We start from the raw sequence: 9,880 nt of genomic DNA, 5'->3' as shown, positions 1-9,880 counted from the left end.
TTGAATAAAAGAGTAGGAACATAAGACAGGTGTTACGAATTGCGAATGCATCCGTCCTATGCAAACACTCACTGGAGATGTTCACCGATTCACAGCCGTGTCTATAGCATAGCGCACTTAACCTCCAACAATAACCATGGACAATCAATCGCGTCGAGAAATGCCACCGCGCCTAAAAAACGTCAAAATATTGTCGACGGAGGCGCTGCGCCCCCACCGACCTCGGGGGCTCATGACTGTCCAATGGCGGTACGGTTTATAGGTGCACTGCCTCTTTTTGGCCAATGGCAAACCCCGGGGCGGGGTTTTAAGGTGCGCGTGGCGCTTCGCCCCCAGCGAAAACCTTTTTAGCCTCCAGTCGTTTACAGATAAGCCCGCGGGATGGTCGATTATTATTACATCGGTGTGTACGCGCGATAGAATCGCCCCGGGCGCGACGAATCGATATCAAGTGATGGCCATCGACCGAATGACGATGCTGTTTAAGATTGTGTATCTGTGATATGTTTGCCTTATAGATATGAACATTTACATGCATAGTCACCGCGAGGTATGACAAATGATTAATTAAATTATACATAAAAAAGTGAACTATTTGATTTCAATGTGGTTTATCTGTGAGTAAAATATTTTATACTATTGATTTAATTTGCATGTAACAGTAAAATATCTACGTTTACACATTATTAATTACAATCCATTGGCGCGAACGATGCGGCCCCATCACAAAGTCCAGTGTCAGAATGATTAGTGAGGGGACACAAACGTCGACATTTTAAGGCTAGTGTTGAGTCAATACCGGATTTTCTTCCTAACACTACTTACTACGTACAACATAACGATGCTATCTAATCTGTTAACTAGAGACACTTCATCCCACTGAGGAGCTCGGAGGCTACCCTAAGTTAGGGGTGACTAGGCCATAGTCAATGCTGGCACAGTGCGGGTTGACTTTACTTATCTTTGAGTTTCATGCATTACGTTTTCCTTCACCGTTGATTAGTCTAATTAGATCTGGTTTTAACTTTATTGTTTGTCAAAGATTAAAAAGTTTGGAAGATCAGCAAAGTTTAGTGACATTAAAGACCTTCACTTATATGTAATTAAGCTTTGACCAGAAATTAAAAGACAATTGAAGTCTTTTAGTAATAAAAAGTCAACCAACCCGCACTTGGCCAGCGTGGCTGACTATGGCTCAATCACCCTTAACTTAGGGTAGGCGCCGAGCCCCTCATTGGGGACGTATAGTGAGCTGATGATGATGATGAATAATAGAGCAATTGATTTCTAATTTGAATAGTGAATCGTAAGATTCGCCATTGAAGTTAAATTATCTTTGTATCTTACAAATATTTGCTTGTTATAATCTTTGAATTTACAACGATTCATATTATTATAAACATTTAGATAAATATATAATAATTATTTAATTGTTTTAATAATATAAAATAAATTAAAGATCAACTTTTAGTCATTATTTTACGATTTGTTACCGTAAAATAAAATTACATAAATTTTTACGTTTAAAAATTCTTTAAAAAACTGTTAAAATTATACAGAATTAGAACAAATGAGTAATGATTCAAAATGAATTTGTAATACCTAGCAATTCAGCTGAATTAAAGCACTGTTAGATACCCTGGAATATAGATAAGGTTAACCACCAGGATAATAACCTAAGTCGGCTAAACTGTCTAAAGATGCCTAACAGAGTAAAAAGAACTTACTAGTAACCTTCTTAAGAACTTTTTGCTTATTAAAACTTTTACATTTACATAAAATGTAAATAAAAAACAAATATCTATTTTAATACTTAATTATTGTTTGATATTTAATTTAATTTATTTAATTTTATTTTATTAAAAGAAGGCAACGCATATGCAATTACGTATGTCTATGGGCAACGGTCACTTTGCTATTTCAACGATTTCAGGTGGCCGCTCGCTCGTTTGCCAACTTATGATATAAAAAAAAATGTCATTTACTATCTGTGATTTTTTTAATACCTAAAAACGTGTAGAATAACATAATTAATGCCCTGTTAATATTATTCCAGTTCTGTGATCGGATCCAGCGTTGATTTGTAACTAGAAACCTGACGTATGCATTCCAGTTTGGTATTACAATTTACCTAACAAATCCAACACTGGTTTGTGCTACTGGAATAACGTAATTTGAATTTAAGTTTTCATTATAATAATAACAAAATAATACAATAATTCATAACCAAGTGTACGTCAACACCGTAATTATAAATAGTACGGACGGACAAACAGACGGCCGTCTTTAAAACATTGCTACAAAACATATAATTATGCGCTCTACGATTGGACGTGTATAAAAAAAAGTCTGTCCCGTACACGAATAATTCTATAGACATCCTTTTAAACTAGTAACATAATTAAAATAATCTATAAATTTAACAATTTGATGCTTTAAGAGAAGATTCAAAAGAGTTACTTTTTACAGATTAAAAAGAAAGTTTTCACGCGTATGTAAAATTGTTATTAGGTACTTACCAAAGAAATTGTAGTCTTCATAATGTTCGAAAAATAATGTAAAAACACAAGTCTTTAATTTCTTAACCTCACTCTTTGATTTTTCAAAGAAATAAATTGTATTTCCTACCCACATTTTAAAAGAAATAAAAAACGAATAAACAACATATTCACTTTATCTAATACCACGTTTTATTATTTTGCATGTAAATAAGTTATTTTTTAAATCAATTTACTTTCACTTGTTCAAAACGATATTTATATTTTAAAATAACAATTTCTCGAAAAACAACTGATATCGACTCCGTCATTCGAAACACAAGAATTTTGAATTTGGAATACCAGTGTTGCCAACGCTGACGCTATCAATCCGCTTAATCAAGTTAATTAATTAAAAAAATTGTTATCCTATTTTCTTTTACCCTTATCTCAATATTACAACTCTTATTATTTTCTTATATAGAAAATTATATAACCGATGAAAATATGCGCTGAATTAAAGCAACAGAGTTACAATGGCGTCAGTTAAATGTATAATTATACGACAAAGTAACAAACGTATTCTTTAAAACCATCTAAACCTAGAACTCTACTGCAGTTATACTTGTATTGATACATATCGTCGTCTCTTTCATTCTATATGATTAGACAGAGACCACAACATGTATTAGTCACGGCAGTGACTTCCTTAGCCGTAGCTACATAATTGCTAATACAACCGTTATTATACATTATTTATCTTTTTTGTCTTAATATTATTTCTTCAGAGCTTAAAGAATGTTTAAAGTGAAACTATTTAATGTCATCAAAAGTAGGTAATAAATCGACAGATAATATAAAAGTAAAATAAAAAAAAACTTGATTTATTAAAACCAATCTGACAGCAATATAAAACAATTTCCATTTTAAATTAAACAATAATTAATTAAACCGAATAACTTCGCACAATCAGAATTTCCCAAAAATTATGGAGAATCCAATTATATGGCAAAACATTTAAAATATTATTTCTGGCTCACTGATTAATAGCGTCTTGTAACTTAATTAATTCTTTAAAAAAAAAAACATTATCCACTCAAATGAAATGGAAAGGAATATTTTCTTAAAAACAACCGGTGCGATCCCATTAAAGCGCTGTCATCGCTGCGTTGATAAGATTTAAATTAGCCGCGCAATAAAGCTCCTGTCAAATCCGCCATTAATTTCGAATCTCGAAATTTTTGAATTTAGAACGGGAGCGGTGTTGCCAAAGCGGGACGCTATTCAGCCGATTTCTGTATAGCGAAGTTTTACAGCGAGGATTCAAGTGTAATTTTGACAAATTAATTTTGTGACATCCAAGTTTTTCATTCGTCAAAGACAAGACAAAGAGAACATCGTCTTCTCCTTACCGTAGAATTTCACTGCTGTGAAATTAGTATTAATAAATATTGTCAACCCTTTTTTTCTCTTTGACAAAACAGTGATGACAAAAATCTTTAAAAGCAGTGAAATTCTACGGTTAATTGTTACGAATAAGAGTTGCAATACAAGATACGTCATTAATAATTAAAATTTTATAAATACTTATAAGAAATTAAGATAAAAATTTATGTTAATTAATTATAAAAACATTTGTAATTTATTTATGTCGTAAACCATAACCGGACAAAGACAATCATCGATGCATTAAACGAACGCGTCCATTCGGTTATTAAAAAATCGATTTTCAATAAACGTTGCCGATATTTATTTATTTTAAATTTTAATAAGCAATAAGAGCAAAGCCATCACATTTTTATTACAAACTTTTTTTTTAATGTATTGGGCACAGGTCGTATTGATTGTGTCCTTTTATATTTTTTTAATTTAGATTTAGATGATTCAAAACCATTATTATTTTAGTAATTACTTATTTATAGATATTTATAACAGCAGCTATACTTAACTGTTAGCTTCTATTGTATGTTTACGTTTTTATTAAACTAGTCATGTACGAGTACGTAAAGTTTGCCGATAAGCTTCTGTTACGATAGATTACCATTCCCAAAATATAAATACAAAAATATACTGTCCTTTCATTCATTCTCTTTGTAAATGACAGAGATAGCATTATAGTATCATCAGCTACGTTTGCGTCACCACTGAGGGACTTGGAGCTTAGTCAGTCACGGGTGACTAAGCCATAGTCAACCACGCTGGCCCAATGCGGGTTGACTTTACACATATCATTGAATTTCTTCTCAGATATGTGCAGGTTGCATCACAATGTTTTCCTTCACCGTAAGAATGTCGGATAAATGTACATATGTTAATCGGAAATTGAACACATTGGTACATGATTCGAACCCAGGACCTGCAGATTGCTAGTCAAGTGCTTGACCCCTGAGCCACCGACGCTCTTAAGCATAGCATTATAGTATATGTGTTTTATTATAAACTCTCGATCAACAAAACATATCGACACACAAAGGTATTTTCTCATCGTATTTTTTTCCAAAAGGCAATTTGTTATAGCAAATATAGAGCTATTGTGTGTCTTAAACGGAGGTCAGTCTCTCCTAACCCATAACTCGAATTTATATCCGACATTATTCATATCCCGTCCGCTTGTTTTCCCCTAATTAGAATCCATTCAGGCGTACCCCATTAAAACTCGTCTAAATTAAAATTCGAATAACTTACTAACTAGATATATAAATCATAAACGCACTGAAAGACAATAAAATATATTATCCAGTCCGACAATCGGACGGGCACCAATGATTAATAAAACAATACGCTCACCGAATAATTAAAATAAACTAATTTCTAAATGCGAGCGAGCCGGCTTTATGAATGGATTGTCTGTGTTTTTTTTCTACACTGGCAACATTTTTCATTCGCTGTCTCACGTACTGACAGTTCAGATGATAGTTATAGGGTTGTCTAACGTTTATCGATAGACATCTAGAGATCTCGCAAGTTTAATATATGCTTTTTTTTATATAATAAGGTGGTAAACAAGCGAGCGGCAACCTGAAATCGCTGAAATAGCGAAGCGACCGCTGCCTATATACATTCGCAATTGCATATGCGTTGCCTACCTTTAATCGACGGAGAAGAGGATGCACAAAAAGAAAATATTTTCCCTTTCCATGCAACCTCTTACCCGGAAAGTCCACTTCCACTTCCATCCTTTTACTTATAAGAAAAAGGGAAAGAGGACTAAATTAGGCCTCCGGGAAGCACACGCATCGATTCTCTTTATTTTAGATAATTTTAGTGTTTTTTCGTATTTCAATCTCATCTAAAATATTAATATAATGTAAGTTCCAAGAAAGTCAAGGCTCTACTCGACTCATACCATCGTATTTATAATTGTCGTAACGTTTTTTACACTTTCTAATTTATATTTTCAACGGTCAGTCGTCCTGATTCCTTGTAGAATAAGTTAATATTAACTGTCTTTTCCTTGTTAGAAAATCTATTTTTTAAATAATAGATGATTCCCCGGTAAAAATTAAGTAAGATAATTTTTTTTAATTCACTTATAGATAAAATCCTCTGAGGCTAACTTATGTAAAAATTTGATGGCATTTTAAAATTAATTAATTTTACCTACTACCTAAATTATTATCAATTTATTTAGCATTTAAATTTTAATTTATTTCAATTACCCAATTCTACAAATTGTCGATATTATATTATTGATAATTCTAAACTGGCAACACTAATTGTAAAGGTATTTTTCGAAGTGCGACCTCTCAGCGGGTCGCCGGCCGGCGGCGCATCCGTTGCGCGTTATTGCATTAAAATATCTCATTTTAATTTTTTTAATCGCCACTTACCTATTTACAGTCATTTTAAAAAGTAATGTGCTTTGATTTTTTTTTAAATAATTTTCAAAACAAGATCGCAATCAATAAGGTTTGTTAATATTTTAATACTCTTTTAACAGTATTTAACTTGATTGTCAAATGTTTTTATGCGTTTGTCGAATTTGACTTAAACACAATTTAATTTATGCTACCCTCGTTTAGTTTTAAATAAAAATTAATGTTTAAAATTTTGTATAGTTTATAACGCCTAGTTTACATTATTCCAGTGTGGATTTAATCACTTCTAATAGCAATCCAGCGATATACGAATGGACTGGAAAAGTGCAAATGCGTTTTATTACGAAGTAAATTATCTAGGTGAGTCATTTTCTATATGTTTTAAAACATCGTAATATTAAAATTATGACAAAATAGTAAACATAATTCGTAACAATTTCTCCAGCTTCGTACATCGTTGTGGAATTTAGAAATAGTCTTCCCCGAAACTCCTCAATCTTTTCTCACGTGAAGAGGACGGATTCCGTCTCCCACGAATTATCTCCCGGCTAAAGGGTTTTTATTTGTGCAACATGGAATCGGACTGAGCAAATCGGCAACATAATAACAACCCTCTGGGATGTATTTGTGCGAGATTTGGACGACCGCCTCGTGCACGGTAGCGGCAACGTGCAATTTAAATGTTTCGAATTTCGAACTACCATTTTCGTTGTTCTTTTGTTTTTACATCTTTTTTTTTATGAATCGAATTGCGTGCACGAATTGCTGCCAGTTTGATCTCGGTTGACAATGTCTTGTGAATGAGCAATTTGGTACAATTATATTTACAAAATTTAAAATTCTTTGACGTCATAAGCATCTTTCAAACTTACAAATGTCAAGCGTGTATGTGTCTGTACACACGTTTATTATAAACTAGCTGTCACCCGCAACTCTGTTCGCGCAGAATTAAAAAAAAACTTAATACGTAGCCTATGTGTTCTTCCAGACTATGTTCTACCTCTATAACAAATTTCAGCGAAATCCGATGAGTCGTTCAGGAGATACATTCAAACAAACATCCATCCATGTAAACATTCGCATTTATAATATTAATAAGATATACAAAAATTTATTTCTAAATTTTTATATATATTTAATCTCTTTGCATTATTTTACTTACTGTCCTTTCACTCGTAAGGTTGGCATAAGATACTTACTCCATACATTTCTAGAAAAATAAAAAAATATTAAGTATCGGTAAATGGACTGATAGCGAAGAGCTTCGAGCAACATCTCAAGAAGCTCTCGCTAAACAGTTGGATTAAGGGCCCGATACAAAAGGCAGTTATCCTAGAAACTGCACGCATCGTGAGAAGGTTCCTGTCTCTACAGTTACCACTAGTTGTTTGAGTCATGGGATTCCGCAGCCGGTGGTATCTTTTTAACACAATATATTTTATATATTAAATGTACTATATTAAAAATATGATAAATAAATGAATACGATTTTAAAATTATATTTATGATGATAAAAATGTGTACACATAACAATCTCTATCAGAACTCCTTTCTTACGCATATGAGTTTAAATTAATTAATTTTCAAATATCACTAAAAAGGTTTACTATACGCCTACGTTGACCGTATTGTTAAAAAAAAATAATTACTCGAGATCCGAACTGGGCGGCGGTTACCGCGTTACCGACGCGTAACTTAACCCAGTGGTCGGCTCGTGCCTGACCGAGTCACGACTAAATTGCGTACACCGCTGCGTTTACATTAAACAATTAAACATTTATATATTTATTGAATAATAAACAGCGTTTGAATATTTTGTGAAAAATAAAAAATATTTGCAAAATCAAAATCCGAGTCAAAGAATACCAAAGATTCTTTAAAAGCAAGGAATCCGTCGGTTCCTAGGCCTATCTTTAAAAAATAATTCGCTGTATATTCATATTAATTTTTCATCTTATCTTACTAATATTATAAATGTGAATGTATGGATGGATGTTTGTTAGAAGGTATCTCATAACGGCTCTATATCTCTCGATGAAATTTGACATAGATGTAGAACATAGCCTGCAAGAAAACATAGATTATTAAGTTTTTCTTCTATACACGCGAACGGAGTCGCGGGCAATAGTTAGTTTAAAATAAGAGACAAGCTTTCACCCGTGAACCCGTCAGGTCGGAATTAAAAAAACCTTAATTAGTAGCCTATGTATTCTTCCAGACTATGTTCTACATCTGTGCTAAATTTCATCAAGATCTGTTAAGTTAGGGAGATACCTTCTAACAAACATCCATCCATCCTTCCATCTAAACTTTGGTATTTATAATATTAGTAAGATAGTTATTTGGTAGTCAGGGTCCCCCGAATATGTTAATAACGTAGCCCTCTAAAATAATGAAACTATAATTTGATAAACGTAATATTGTTAGTTAATTAGCGAATGTTTAGAAAGTTAGGGCAACATTTAGTTGATTAATTAAATGTTACCAGTAATAAAATATACTAAGATATACTATACCAATAGATAGAAGATAATAAATTCACGGTTTATTATATTATGTTTTTTTTTAAATAAAAAAGCTTCTCGTTAACGACAAAATATTTCTCCAACAGCCAGCGCCATCTAGAGGCAAGTAGATTAATTACGTTTTTATGTTGTCTTTGGAAAATAAAACCCATACATTTATCGTTTTAAGTATAAACATTCTTCTTCAAGCTTCCTTCATTAACAATCAGTTAAAATCGTATTTATTTTCTAACGTTTTCCTTGCGCAAATGGATTGTACCTCCTTGGAAAAAATACAAAGTTAAATGTTAACTCTTTAAACCTTAAGTCCTTACGATTAAAGTATATTTTAGCACGTCGCGTAAGCATTTATAAATTGGTGATTGTTTAATAAGGAGTCAAGCGTGGAACGACTGTACGACATTCAATCTTGCGCTCGCGTCGGCATCCATCATCCGACCACGCCCTCTAGCGGAGTGTTTCGACAACACAACTTAGCCGCGCGCTTCGACCATTTCAAAGATGATTAAAATCTAGGAAAGTACAACGCCTCAATAATATGCAACACCTTAAAAACATATCTAGTTTTATCAAAATTATTTACAAACTGTCTCGAGTCCGTCTGTGCGGAATAAAAAAAATAAAAGTAATGTGTTCTTCCAGAATGTTATATGTATGTGCCAAATTTCATCAAGATCTGTTCAACCGTTCTGGAAAACCTTCAAACAAACATCCATCCATACATCCATCTAAACATTGGTCATAATATTAGTCATGTATTTAAATAATTTTAATTTTTTATCTGTCCATTATACAAAACGTATGTTAAGACAGCGAGTACATAAATTTATTTCCTTTAGTTTTGGTTTAATGATTAACGCCCATAATAACTAAAACTACTGGCACATAATGAAAAAAAATAAAAAACAAATCGTAAGCAATTTAATACCGGCCGAAATTTAAAAAGAGAACAGTCGGGCTCCGAACAAGCTCGGAATGTTTTAACGGGCTACCAATTTCGGATACGCGTACCGTATTTTTTACTTGGAATTTAAACATTATTTGTAAGTAAAAATAGAAT

Source organism: Papilio xuthus, unplaced genomic scaffold, assembly GCF_000836235.2.
Source record: "Papilio xuthus unplaced genomic scaffold, Pxut_1.1 DF829758.1, whole genome shotgun sequence".
Taxonomy (NCBI): Eukaryota; Metazoa; Arthropoda; class Insecta; order Lepidoptera; family Papilionidae; genus Papilio; species Papilio xuthus.
The sequence above is the reverse complement of the archived record's forward strand: the minus strand, read 5'-3'. Positions refer to the sequence as shown.